Consider the following 14364-nt stretch of genomic DNA (forward strand, 5'->3'; position numbering starts at 1 on the left):
CTCCCCTCCCCTGCTCCCCCCACAGAAAAAGAGTCCCTTAGGAGATGCCAGTGGACCACAGCAGAATGTAATGTATGTGTTCATCACTTTCCAGGTTCTCCAAGATCTCTTGGGGAACCAGAGCTGAGACAGGTGCTCCAAGGCAACGGGCCCCTAAAGGCAAGGGGCCAAGATGGATCACAGAGACCACTGGGGCTCAGCTTAAGGGAGCCAGTGGTACCAAAAGCAAAACCTCAGCATTTTTCTTCTGGAATGTCACATACAAGCCTGTTATGAAAAACCCTGGACTATGACAGAATGAGCAGAAAAGTGAAGACTGGCTCAGAGCAGAGAAAACAGGAATAAAAGAGGGAGAGGATATAGGAGAGGGAGGGCAGATGAGCTGGATGAACAGGAAGGCAGAGTTTCAAGGTTGTTTTCTGAAAGGGCTTCCATCAGGACCCTGTCATGTTTGCATGTGTTAGAAGATGTAGCCTTCTTCTCCTCCTGCAGCCCTGCACCCACGCCTGGGTGAGGGGAGGATGCTCGGGGTCTATGTCCCTAACCTCCTAGGCAGGAAATCCCTGAGCAGGGCCTAGCCTTGCACACCCTTTCAGCGAGACTCTGATTTACAGGAATCAGGGATAAGGGTTCAATTAATCATTCCTCAATTACCCAGCATTACAGGGCTTTTGCTGAATAAAAAATTATTTGTGGAAAATGCATCAGCTTCAGCTATCAAACTTTTTGGCAGAAATATTAAAAATGCAGACAAAATTTTCCATTAGGACACTAGCTGTCCATATTTCTCGATGAGATCTTATTATCGAACCAGAGGTAAATGCTTGTACTTCAGTTGCTAGCAGCAATTCTCTGCCTTTGTGTTTCAAATTTCAGTAAAAAATCTCAAATGTCAAAATGTATGTCACTCTCTAAATAAAATTTTATACCAGAAAATGGGAGGCATGTTGCCGCTGAATCATTTGATGGCATGTCTGACAAGAATACTGATGCCTTGAATGAGCAGGCTGATGAAGACTGAGAGGGGAAGTGGGAATACTTTGCCAGGCATGAGATTTGAGATTTGTGTCTGGCAGTGTTGAATTTCCTCACTTGCTCTCGTACCACCTGCGACAAAATCACACTCTGGATCAGAGTTTCTGTGTATATGTCATCTTTGTCATCTTTGTCCTGGTGCAGCATCCTGTCAGCTGGGAATATGGGCCAGTATTTTATTATCCAGAAGCCTTGACAGGGGTTTTAAAAATGATAATTTTATTTTTTTTGTGTGTGTGGAGCTTCATGACAGCTAAAATTTGGGGACATAAAAAAGCCACTTAATACACAAATCCATCGAGTCGATGAATTAAATATGCATAGCTATGACATAGAGCAAACATTTTTCTTTTAGTAACAGTTCCATGGCATGCTGATTCTTCACTGGTTGTTGGCAGGGCAGGTAATGCACCTTAGTGGAAAGAGACCAGACTTTGGATCTGGGTTCACATCCATTTCTTCTCTGCCCGTTACTCTTTGTGTAGCCTTAGGAAAAACCTTAGGAGAGGAAAACCTTATGAGTCTCAGCTTTGTCTTTTGTAAAATAAGTGTGAAAGTATCTATTTCATAAGAAGAAAGATTCAAGATAACATATACAAATGTACTTAGCCTGGCACCTGGAATATCACAAGTGTTCAATGAATTCTACTCCTTTTTCTTTAATTGTTTGATATTTTTAGGCAATGAACTGCTATATATCAGTAAATATTAAGGGAGATGACTCTCTATATAAGATATTATAAAGTAGACATAGCAAAAGATGGGTAAAACCAACTGTGATAATCATATTTAGCTGTTCATTGGATACTTTGGAGTCTATTCTTTATAGATACAGGGTAGGATTATATTTTGCCATATCATTTTAAGTTAGATGTGGCCATGTGGCTTAATTTGACCAATGAAGTTTGACATGTCATATGAGGGAAGGTTGAAGAAGCAATATGTAATTTGCCATGTCCTCTTCCCACTGGCTTAGCCATTGTGGTACCACATAGCTAGAGCAGAGGCAGCAAGCACAGCCTACTGCTGACCAGCAATGGATAGGTATCATGAATGAGAAAAAAACTTCTGGTGTAAACCCACTGATATTTGGGGGTTGTTTGTTATTACAGCATAACCCAGCTTATCCCGACTGACAAAACAAGGAACTATTTGGCTAGATTCACTGGTTTTTAATCCTGCTCCCCTCATCTCCCCCCAGTAACAAGAACATTATACAAAAGTGTTAGAAGAGTAATTGTGCTAGATTTCACCATAGCAATAATTTAGAAAATTTGGGGGAACTGTTATATTTTTATTATGGCTTAATTAAAGACTGTAGCTATTTTAGAAAAATTTCTATCTCATCAGTGATCATGTCAAGGATGGAAATTTTCAGCAATTCCATTCATTGCTACAGACCTACAGAGTCCAATTTGGCAGTCACTAGGCTTGTATGGCTATTATTACACTTAAATTAAATAAAATCAAAGATTCAATTCCTTACTCACACTAGCCATGTTTCTTGTGCTCAGTAGTCTCATGTAGATAACACAAATATAGAACATTTGAATCCTTGTAGAATATCTATTGGACATTCCAGATAGAGACAACAAAATTTCTCTCAATGTATATAAAGTTCTACACAGTTGAAGCATCCCTTCTAAACAGATGCTCACCTCTTAAGCCCTCTTTCACAGAAATTGATTGGCTACTGAACCTTATTCTCTAGTTGAACACCCTTAAAATGCAAAGGAAGAGTAGATTGCCTTAGGCTTCCCAGAGAACATGCACTCAATACAGCCATTGCCAAGTGCTAGTATAATAAAGAGTATTACTGGCGATGTTCGAGATTAGGGAACTGATATGCATTGTCTCTTTATAGAGCAGAGTTTCCCCATGGAAACAGAGAGGCAATTTGGGCTGCAGTGAAACAAAGGTGAGGCTGGATGATTCTCATTTAATAAATGGCCTTTCCTATCAGGCAAGTGTTGTTATCTTTTTATAGAAAAATATACAAGGCCTGTGGATTGAATAATCCTTTTCTCATGCAAATCTAGGCTAGAGACCTCTCTCAGTTAACATTAAACTTAGGAGTCAATGCGGCTATGTTAGTTAGGATGTCCTACGTCATGCTGCTATAACAAACAACTTCAAGGGTTCAGTGCCTGAGACAATACAAATTTATTTCACATTCATGTAAGTCCTCTGAACAGTTCAGGTGACTGTTCAGAGCAGTTGTTCTCCATTTTCCACAATCCAGAATGCCTTGCATTTCATCTTGAAGCCTCCTTGCTAATCACTGCTGCAAGAAAGGAGTGCTGGAATATCCCACACCATCAGATAAGTGCTCTAGCATGAAAGTGACACATACCACTTCTCATAGCCTATTGGCTAGCATTAGACACATGGCCTTCCCCATATGAAGGGTACAATTCTCCATGCACCCTGGGGGAAAGGACAACTGGACATGGGTGAACATTAGACTCCTTTAATGCAGAGCAGGAACTGCATTTCCTAACCAAATACATTAAATGTGCAGGTCTGATGGCTGATGTTTTTCGGAACAATTTTGGAATGTTTGTAATTAAATCAGGTTTCCACAATTCCAAAATATTCTGCCATGAGATAAGTAAGAGTTGAATGCCATGCTTTCATAAGCTTGAGTTTTCATTTCTGGACCAAACTCTCACCCATATTCTTTGAGGCAGAAAAAGAAAAAAGTGCCATAGCCTGTGACTTTAACCAAGTTACTTACTTTTCTCTGAAGATGTAAAATGAGATGGCCAGATTAGATTATTCTTTGTCCCTTTCCAACACTGTTTTGGTTTCTATAGATTTTCTTTTTCTTTTTCTTTTCTCTCTCTCTCTCTCTCTCTCTCTCTCTCTTTTTTTGTTTGAGACAGAGTCTCCCTCTGTTTCTCAGGCCGGAGTGCAGTGGCACAACCTTGGCTAACTGCAACCTCTGCCTCTGAGGTTCAAGCGATTCTCCCGTCTCAGCCTCCTGAGTGGCTGGGATTACAGGCACACACCACCATGCCCTGCTATTTTTTGTATTTTTGTTAGAGACGGGGTTTCACCATGTTGGCCAGGCTGGTCTTAAACTCCTAACTTCAGGTGATCCACCCACCTCAGCCTCCCAAAGTGCTGAGATTACAGGCATGAGCCACTGTGCCTGGGCTTTTATTTTTATTGTTAAATCTTCTTTTTTCAAGATCAAAATTGATATTAGGCATCATTTTTTAAAAAGTCAGGTCTATTGAGGTACAATTTACATATTAAAAATTTTTCTTTTTTGACATGTATACTTCTAAACATTTTTACAGTTGTGTAATCACAATTATAATGTAGAATAGATCTCGCAAATCGTTTGTTTTACCTCACTGTGGTCAATCTCCTTTTCCCATTCTAGTCTCTGACAACACTGATTTTGATTTCTACTCTTGTAGTTTTGCCTTTTTTACTTTGTCAAACAAATGGAACCACAGAGTATGTAGTCTTTTGGGTCTGGCTTTTGTCACTTAGCAATTATCCTTGAGATTATCCAATTATCTCTGTTGTTGCATGCACCAGTAATTTTTGTTGTTGAGTCCTACTTCATTGTACCACAATTCGTTTATCCATGTACCATTGATAGACATTTGAACTGCTTCCAGTTTAGCAGCATAAATGTTTTTAAGAGGATAATTGAAATATCCTATTGTTTGGAGGATGGCTGGGTTAGGAAAAGGACAATAAATTGGTGCAGTGGCAGTGGATTGAGGAGATGCATATTAGGAAAACTGAAGCTCATCTCTATCTTAGGTATGTGAAGGTTTCTATGTAAAGAAAATTTGAGGCTTACATGACCCCTGAAAATGGGGGGACAGGGGACAGAAGTCATGATGGAGACCTTGTGATCTCAGTTTGCAGTTCTGATCCAAGTGGCTCTCAAGAGTTCACCTGGAAGCTTCTGTGAATTCCTTGAGTCTCTGGGAAGCTCCTACAGGTATCTCAACCTATAGAAGTGGTTCTCAATATGTGGCTGTATCAGTATAATCTGCTAACTTGTTAGAAATTCATTTTCTCAGGTTCCACCTTAGACATCCCAAATCATACCCTGGTCACAGAACCTGCCAATCCGTATTTTAACAAGTATTTGGGGGGTATTTTGATGCACACTAGCTAGAGAACCACAGGGCTATAGCATAAGTACAGGGGGTCTCCAATACACCCACCCAAGAGCTACTTCAACGTTTGTGTTTACTTATGAATCTGCATGCAAATCTCACACAAGCGCCTTTCATTGACAAAGTCTAATCAGGAAACTTATGGGGAAAGGGATTATGGGGAAGTGTAGTTCTCAGCCTCTCTTCTGAAATTCAGAGGATGCTCAGGAAGGGTTGAAGTGATGGTAAGTTGATAATGAATCACCTAGTACAATATGGGAAAGTCAACAGGATTTTTGAGTAATAGATGTTGGAGATGAATAACAGCGAAGCATTTGCAGCTGCTTACAGCTCTAAAACCAGTTAATCACCTTGTTTCTTCCTTTTGCCTAGTTAGGTAGTGCCTCATTGAATTTTATCTAAATGTTCCTGGTTCATCAATAGTAGATTTAGTGGCTACTTTTGTTCTATTTCCAATTTCTGAAGCAATTATGCCATCTTTTTTTCCCAAGCATAGACTAGGTTGCTATTTCCAACTAAGATGGTTTCTTCCCCATATGTGTAAAATTTAGTCACAATATGTCTGTAGTTTTTCTGCTTGATATTTTAAGCCAAAGAGAAAAGTAAATAATATTTAAGGAACTTGTAAACTAAGTGTGTAACTATTTTGCACAATTCATGGCTCTTTTAATGAGCTTTAGTAACATAGGATGAGAGTTGTTCCCAAAGGGCCTCAATCAACCAGACTATTGAACAGAAATGCAGAATGTAAATTGGTTCTTAACTAAAATCATACTGCTATTACTTTTTATGGAACCCATAATTTCTGGTAGAGAGAAGGCATATAGAAAACCATTATTATGAAAATGCCTTCCGGGATTCGACCAACTGCATTTGGATAGCAAATGAATACTTTGAGGGTTGATTTGTATGCTGCTTCTAGTTGGGTAGGGCTAAATATATGCCACATGGTTCCTAATAATGTAACTTTTCATGGCTTTGAAGGTTCCACACACTACATTTTAGATCCATTATGCTCATATTTATTTATTTATAATTTTAAAGACAGAGGGAAAATTGGTTTTCTTGCATTTACAAACTTAGGGTAGATCTTGTCTTTGAGAAAGATGGGGTGAGATGTTTGTGGAAACAGACATGGGAAAGAAGAAGACAAATTATGTGGTATTTCTCTCCTGGTAACTGAAAATAAACAATTATTTGAGGCTGAGTTTATTGCTCCCTTTGTACTTCTCCAGAGTTGCTGTGGACTTTGGAAGTCAAAGTGGAATTGATTGCTGGATCAATGCTTGCACAATCGATTCCAAATATTACTTGTATGCTGATGATTCCAAAAATGCAAACCTTCAGATACAAATTTCCACCTGCCTGCTGGACCTTTTCACTTGAAGGTCTCAGCCTCAGGATGTGTTAGGGTAAACTAGGTAGACTGCTGTGTACTACCAGACAGGGCATTAGTTTTACCTTCCAGAAATAGCCTTTCTTGAGGACAACATTATGTCTTAATGATTATTCTCTCACAAGGTTTCAAGCACTGTACACACTTAACAAATACTAACTGTTAGAAAAATAGTGGTGGAGATTGCAAGTGGCTACTCAGCATGAAAGGGAGGAGCAGATGAAGACATTCAGTCTGCAGCCTCTTGGACACTCCAGGGCTTAACTGACAAAGTAGAAGGCAGTGTGGTACATTGAAAAGACTACATAACTGCTCCATATTTTAGCAGTTATGTGTTCAAATTCTGACCCTGCCAACTGGAAACTTTTAATGACTTACTCTCAGCTGTGAAATGAGGCTGATAACATCCACTTTAACAAGTTTTTGAGAGACTTGAAGTTGGTTAAGCATAGAACGTGCCCAAAATGATACCTGGTACTTGGTAGATGCTAGCTAAATGATTCATATGCTCATGCTAGTTCAAATTTGTATGCTCCCTTATGCTTCATAAGGGGTTCTCATGCTTTATCGCCCTTGGTCCTCACAACCACTCTAAGGAGTGAGGGGTGACTATGGTCTCCATTTTGAAAATAAGAAAAATGAGGCCAGAGGTCTTCAGCTGGTAGTTGGGGAGCTAGAATTAAGAATTGCTTTTTTTCTGACACCAAATCATTCTTCCATGTCAGCCCTTTGCAAAAGCATCCCAATTCTACATCCAAGGCAGAATCAGTTCCTGTTTCCTACTTCTAAAGCTCCTTAAGTACACTCTGTATACGCTACATCCTAATGCTGAACACATTTCTTTATAGTTATATATGGGTTTAATTTTCTCAAATATGATGAGTTATTTAAAGCAGACCTATGACTATCTCAGTGTGCACAGTGTTTGACATGTAGTAGGTACTCAATATAGGTCTGTCGAATTGATGAAGGCAAGAATCGGAATGTAGCAGAGTCGAAGGTTTTCTTAATTAAAGAAAAACGGAACTGAAAGCACTGTTTGGCATATTTTCCTGAAGCCAGCATGAGTGCTAACAAGACAGGAAGCATCCATCTGCAAGTAATGTGCACAACCTGCCCCACTGAGAATGTTAATTATGTTTTTAAAGGGAGATGGGGAGCCCTCGTGGCTTTTCTTTTCTTTTCTTTTCTTTTTTGGCCCAAAACAGTAGAGAAAAGGATGGCCCACAGAAACAATGCTAAATAATTTCTCCGATTTGCGTTGCCAGCTCCCTGTGTAGTTCTAGGTAGAGGGAGGATTCCTGAAAGGAAGCTCTCATGAAAATTTATCTGGGAGGGATATTTGATCCCCGTTGCTCAGATGATGATTCTGCAGATACCCTCCATGTCCAGACATTTCTTCAACACTTCTTCTTATGGCCTTGTCCACATTCTCTCCCAGTCTGAATCCTTCCTATCTTCTGGAACATCGCTCTGTACACAGCTCCTCTCTACTCTCATATATTCTTTGTGGGAAATGGAAATAATTCCATACATTTGCAAGGTCAATTTTAAGATGCATTGTTAGCATTTTAGTTTTTTATTTTTATGGGTTTGTTTATTTTTGTTTTTGGAGACAGAGTCTCACTCTGTTTCCCGGGCTGGAGTGCAGTGGGGTGATCTTGGCTCACTGCAACCACCGCCTTTCAAGTTCAAGCAATTCTCATAACGCCTCAGCCTCCTGAATAGCTGGGACTGCAGGCATGTGCCACCATGCCAGGTTAATTTTTGTACTTTTAGTAGAGGCAGGGTTTCACCATATTGGCTGGGCTGCTCTTGAACTCCTGGCCTCAAGCAATCCACCCACCTTAGTCTCACAAACTGCTGGTATTACAGGAGTGAGCCACCATGCCCAGCCTAATGTTTCAATGTGCCTATTTTTGGACCCAGTAACCCCGCTTTTGGGTTCTCTACCTTACAGAAATTCTATCTATCTATCTATCTATCTATCTATCTATCTATCTATCTATCTATCATCTATCATAGGCTTACGTGCAATAATAAAACTAAAAATATCTTCAAGTTTCATCAATAAAAGACTGTTTACATAAATCTGTTATAGCCATTTTATAGAAGTGTTAAAGTGAATAAGATAGATCTCTATGCAATGATATAGCTGTATAATGTTGAAAAGGAAAGTTCTAGAATAATGTATATTGTAAGACCCTCATTTTATGTACAGAAAAATACAGCAGGATATTTAACAAATATTTATCAAGTGTATGCTACATGCCAGGCAGTGAACAGGAAAAAAAAATCTGCTTTTGTGGAAGTTCAATTTTCATGCAGAGAAATGGGAACAATAAACAGAATACATAGGAGAGCTGCCTAATATGATAAAAGATAATATAAGCACTAAGAAAAAATAATAGAGTGGACAGTGATAACTGCTGAGGCTAAGTGTGATTGGTCCTGAAGGAAGGGATGGGGGATTCATTTTCTACTTTATTTACTTCTTTGTTGCTCAAATGAGTATGTATTATTCTCATTACTTTTTAAGAAGTTACAGGGTTCCCCCACTCTCTCTTATATCTTCAACTTCACTTATTCAATTAGATCTTTCCCTTCCTTTCACTTTCAAAAACTGAGGAGTTTCTCTTCCACCTTAAAAACAAAAACAAACTAAAGCAAAATCCTCCCTTATTTTGAAGTCCCCTGTGTTTACAAGGCCTCATATATTATTGGCTTTTTTTGGATGTCTTCCTAATTTGGATCTCCATTTGAAACTTTCTTTGTAGTTTAGACGCCATGTGACTGTCCCTTTGGGATATCAAACTGAGCATATTTAAAACTGAATCTGTTATGTCCCTTTTAAGCTATATCTTCTATGTTTTGTTCCACAATTGGGGCACTACCATATAACCATCAATTAAGATTGAAAGCTGGGAGTCACCTGTTGTGGAAATTTATCCTACTCCTGTCTATAGCACTAGCACAAGGCACAATGTCTGGCACCTAGCAGGGTACTCAATACACATTTGAAAGTAGGAAAGGAAGATTAATTGTGGCTTCATGAGTTTACCACAATGTGTCATTTTCCTATTGGGCAGAAAGAAGTTTGGAATTTCTCAGCTACTTTGAAACTATGTAGGTTCATATAACTAATCCTAGAGAGTGGAGTGTAGACAGTAGTGAAGTACTCTACTTTTGGGCCTAGCCATAAAGTATCCCAAAGATTCCATGTGATCCTTCATATACTGTCGTACTTTTCCTATCTGCATGGCTGAAAGTAATGGACTCCAAAGCTAGGAAGAGAACGGCACATACGTGGAAGAAACTGGATCCCTTCACCATCATTTCTTTAAAGAAAGTCATGCAAGAAAGCTACTTGTCCAGGAGCATCCACATTAAACTTTCCATAATCAAGGTATAAACTCTTATTGAATTAATCTACTAAAGTTATGAAGTTGTTTGTTGCAGCAGGTAGTATTAATTACTCTAATACAGGCTTCAAAATACAGTTCTTCCTGTGGACTTAACATTACATAATTGTGCTATTTAACAAGAATATGCATTCTTAGACATGAGTACAGTAATTAATTAGCATTGTATTTGACAATTTTTAGCACAATTCTACAGAGATGCTTCCCAACACTGTATCTTTGCAATACCTCTTCCATTTCTTTTTTCAAATTTCCTTGTGCTCTTCTATGCTCTGAACTCTAGACTTATCCACTATGATATACACTCTACATGCAATAACTGATTCATTCTGTTGGCTAGAGTAAGGTTTACATTAACCTTCATTATGTGCAATAGTTTCCACTAGTCCTGAGATGCCTGCTGATCCTTAATTTTTCTTTCTCAACCATTTCCTGAAAACTTTTTCAGCTGCCCTACATTTCATATCCATTGTGATAAATATTAGATATTGGTAAGTTCAATGCTCCTTTTGTACACCTGTTGCCATCCATTATGGATCAAAACTGTTCACCAGATACAAAATAGATAGGAGGTGAGGCCACAGTAGAGGACACAGCATGCATTGCAAACCTACCTACTTAAAGACAGCGTGGACCATGCTCACTGGTTGAGAGGGGATGGACAAGTCTGGTCCCTGAGCTTTCCACTGGCTGAGAATGTTTACAGCTGTGCTGAAAGCATCAGGAAATACATAATTATGATAGTATGTATCAACAGCGTACTGTCATAAAATGTTGCCTACATAACCAACATTTAGAAAAATATTTCAGAGGAAAACAGCTGTAAGTCAAACTGGTACTGGCGGAATATTGTTGGGGGATATAGGTGTATCAGCCTGCTTTGCTCTACAGTTATAGCCAAAAGATAGCCAAACTTGGCTATGAATTATACTGTAATAGGTTATATCTGGTTGTGAATGGACTTGGAATAGGTCCTCAGTCTAAAGAACAATTGGCACCTGAAACAAGGATGCCTATAGAGGTAAAGATTGCCTGATTTGTAGACTGTTGGTCCAGTCTTGAAGAGTTTTACCTTTGGGTAGCCTTGGAACTCCAACAAGAGTTTGAATGTAAAGCGGGGATTCTTACAAAAGTGAACTTGTATGGGATTTGTAAAAAATCTCTTAGGTAAATTCCATGGCTTTACTGACTGGGTCTTTTAGTCTTCTAAAATATGTCTTCCTCTGGTGGTTATAAGATAGGGATTAGAAGATGTACAATTTGAGTTGTATTGGGGTTATGAATGAATTCCATTGATAATGGTTATTAGTAGACAGAAGAGAGATTCTTGAAACTGACACCTTGCTGGATTGAACTGTTGTCTCATGCTCTGTGCAGAAGCATGAAGATATCTAGGGCTGCAAGAACTCTCCCTGTCTCCTTCCTTACCATTTTATTCCTACAAATTGCCTGGCATCTCTTTACATTTGATCCCAAACCATACATGATGACTCCTTACATCCTTAATTTACTGTTTTATTCACCCATTATCCTCTTTCAATTTTAAGCTTTCTTAGATCAGTGGGACACTGGGAAAATACAGTTTTCATATAATGTATCTACAACCATATACAACAATATCCTTTAAGAGGAAAGGCCGTCTGTTTTAGTGATTTTTATTGTCTTCTCTTTGCTTAAATGTTCCAACAAATGACACTGGAACAAATTGACAGCCACAAGAAAATAAGAAGAAGGAAATCTAGACAAAAACCTTGTACTTTTTGCAAAAATTAACTCAAATGGATCGTAGACATAAATGTAAAATAAAAACTAGAAAACTCGTAGAAGCTAGCACAGGAGAAAATATAGGTGACATTGGGCTTGACAATGACTTTAGATACAACATCAAAAGCATAATCCATGAAAGAAAAAAATTGAGAAGTTGAATTTAATTACAGGTAGAAACTTCTGTTCTGTAAAAGACAGTGTTAAGAGAATGAAAAGATAAGTCTCAGACTGGGAGAAAATACTTACAAAACACATGTTTGATAAAGTACTGATATCCAAAATATACGAAGAATTTTTAAAACTCAACAATTATAAAACAACCTAGTTAAAAATGGGCAAAAGATATAAACAGACACCACACCAAACATACATACAGATATCAAATAAGAATATGAAAAGATCCTCAACATCATATGTCATTAGGGAATTAATTACAAATTCAACATCAAATATACCAACATCCACATAATGGTATTCCCAGAAAAAAGACAGACAAAGTGTGTAGAAAATGTTTGAGGAAATAATAGTCTAAAACTTCACAAATTTTGTTTTTAAAAACCCATTTACACACCTAAGAAGCTCAATAAATTTTAAATAGGATAAATTCAAAGATATGGACTCTGAGACACATTATAATCAAACTTTCAACAGCCAAAGATAATCTTCACAGCTGCAATAGGGAATTGACCCATAATATATGAGGGATTGAAAACAGAATTAATAGTAAATTTCTCAGCAGGAACCATGAAGGCTGGAAGGCAATGGGATGACATATTTAAATTGTTGAAAGTAAACAAACAAATAAAAAAACCTTTCAACCACAAATTTTATACCTGGAAATATTAACTTTCAAGTATGAAGTAAAAATTAAGACATTCCCAGATAAAGAAGTTCTTTACTAGTAGGCATGCTCACAAGCAATGCTAAAGGAAGTTCTTCAGGCTTAAATGAAAGACCTAGGCACTATTAACTTGAAGCCGTATGAAGAAATAAAGAACACTGGTAAAAGTAACTATATAGGCAAATAAACTATCCAGTATTATTGTAATCTGGTTTTTCAACCAAAATTAATGCTGTTGAGGTAGAAATAATTTGATAAAGGTTTATTGGAAGCCAGATTTGGGGGTCAACCTGGGAAGACATACCAACAAAGTTGGGGATGTTCCAAAGTCTGTGACAAGTCGGAAGGCTTTTATGGGAACATCTAGACGAAGGGAAGAGGATTCCTTATACTGGAGTTGTCCTTTTCATTGGAGGGTGCACTAAAAAAGTTTAAATCATTGGATACAGATGACAACATATAGGCTAAAATGTCTACATGCAAGACAATCAGTACAACTTCATGATACAGAAACAAATCAGTGTCCTTTTCAGTGTCAGTAAGCTATTCATGTGGAACTCACAGTAAGATTTGAGGGACTCATGATAAGATTATTTATCCAGGGACAGGATGTAAGCCATGAATCATGACTTCCCCCAAGTGGATTAATTTGGAGGCCTACCAAATGTGACCTACAGGTTATCAGGTTTGTAAGTTCTCTTTTATTATAGATGATTTAAAAGAGAAATCTATAAAACAGTAATTATAAATCTATCTGACTGTGTATGTAATATATAAATATTTAATTTTTGACAATAACAGTATAAAGACGGAGGGACAGAGATGTATAGGGGCAGAGTTTTTGTAAGTGGTTGAACCTGCATTGGTATTAATTCAAAGTAGTTGTCTAATTTTAACGTGTTAATTGCAATACTCAAGGTAACCACTGAGTAAAACTTTAAAATACAGGAAAAAAATGAGAAGGGAATCAAAATGGTACACTACAAAAAAATCAATTAAATTTTAAAAAAGGAACTAATGGAGTAATTGAGGAACAAAAAGTATATGACATACTGAGGACAAATAGTAAAATGACAGAAATGTTTTTTTTTTAAAATCAGTAATTACTTTAAATGTAAGTGGATTAATTTTTCCAATTAAAATGAAGAGATTGGCAGAATAGATTTAAAAAAAAACCATGATTTATCTATATGCTGTCTGCATGAGAATCACTTTAGATCCAAAGACTAAACAAGACTGAAAGTAAAGAATGTAAAGATATATTTTATGTAAATAGCTCATACAATGCCACATTATTCAGCTACAACAAGAAAGAAAGTATTGATTGACACTTGCTACAACATGGATAAACCTTGAACACATTACGTTAAGTGAAATAATTCAGATATAAAAAGTCACATATTGTACGATTCAATTTGTATGAAATATCCTAAATAAACATTTCTATTGAGACAGAAAGCAGATTAGTAGTTGTCAAGGATGTGGGGTGAGGGTAATGGGAATTACTGCTTCATAGGTGAAGGATTTCTGTTAGAGGTAAGAAAATTCTGGAACTAGATAGTCATGATGGTTGAACAACATTGTGAAAGTACTTAATGCCACAGAATTGTATAGTTTCAAATGATTACAATGGTAATTTTTTTTTCTTTTCCTTTTTTTATTATTATTATTATACTTTAAGTTCTAGGGTACATGTGCATAACATGCAGGTTTGTTACATATGTATACTTGTGCCATGTTGCTGTGCTGCACCCA

This window comes from Mandrillus leucophaeus, unplaced genomic scaffold, assembly GCF_000951045.1.
Source record: "Mandrillus leucophaeus isolate KB7577 unplaced genomic scaffold, Mleu.le_1.0 Scaffold637, whole genome shotgun sequence".
NCBI classification, from domain to species: Eukaryota; Metazoa; Chordata; class Mammalia; order Primates; family Cercopithecidae; genus Mandrillus; species Mandrillus leucophaeus.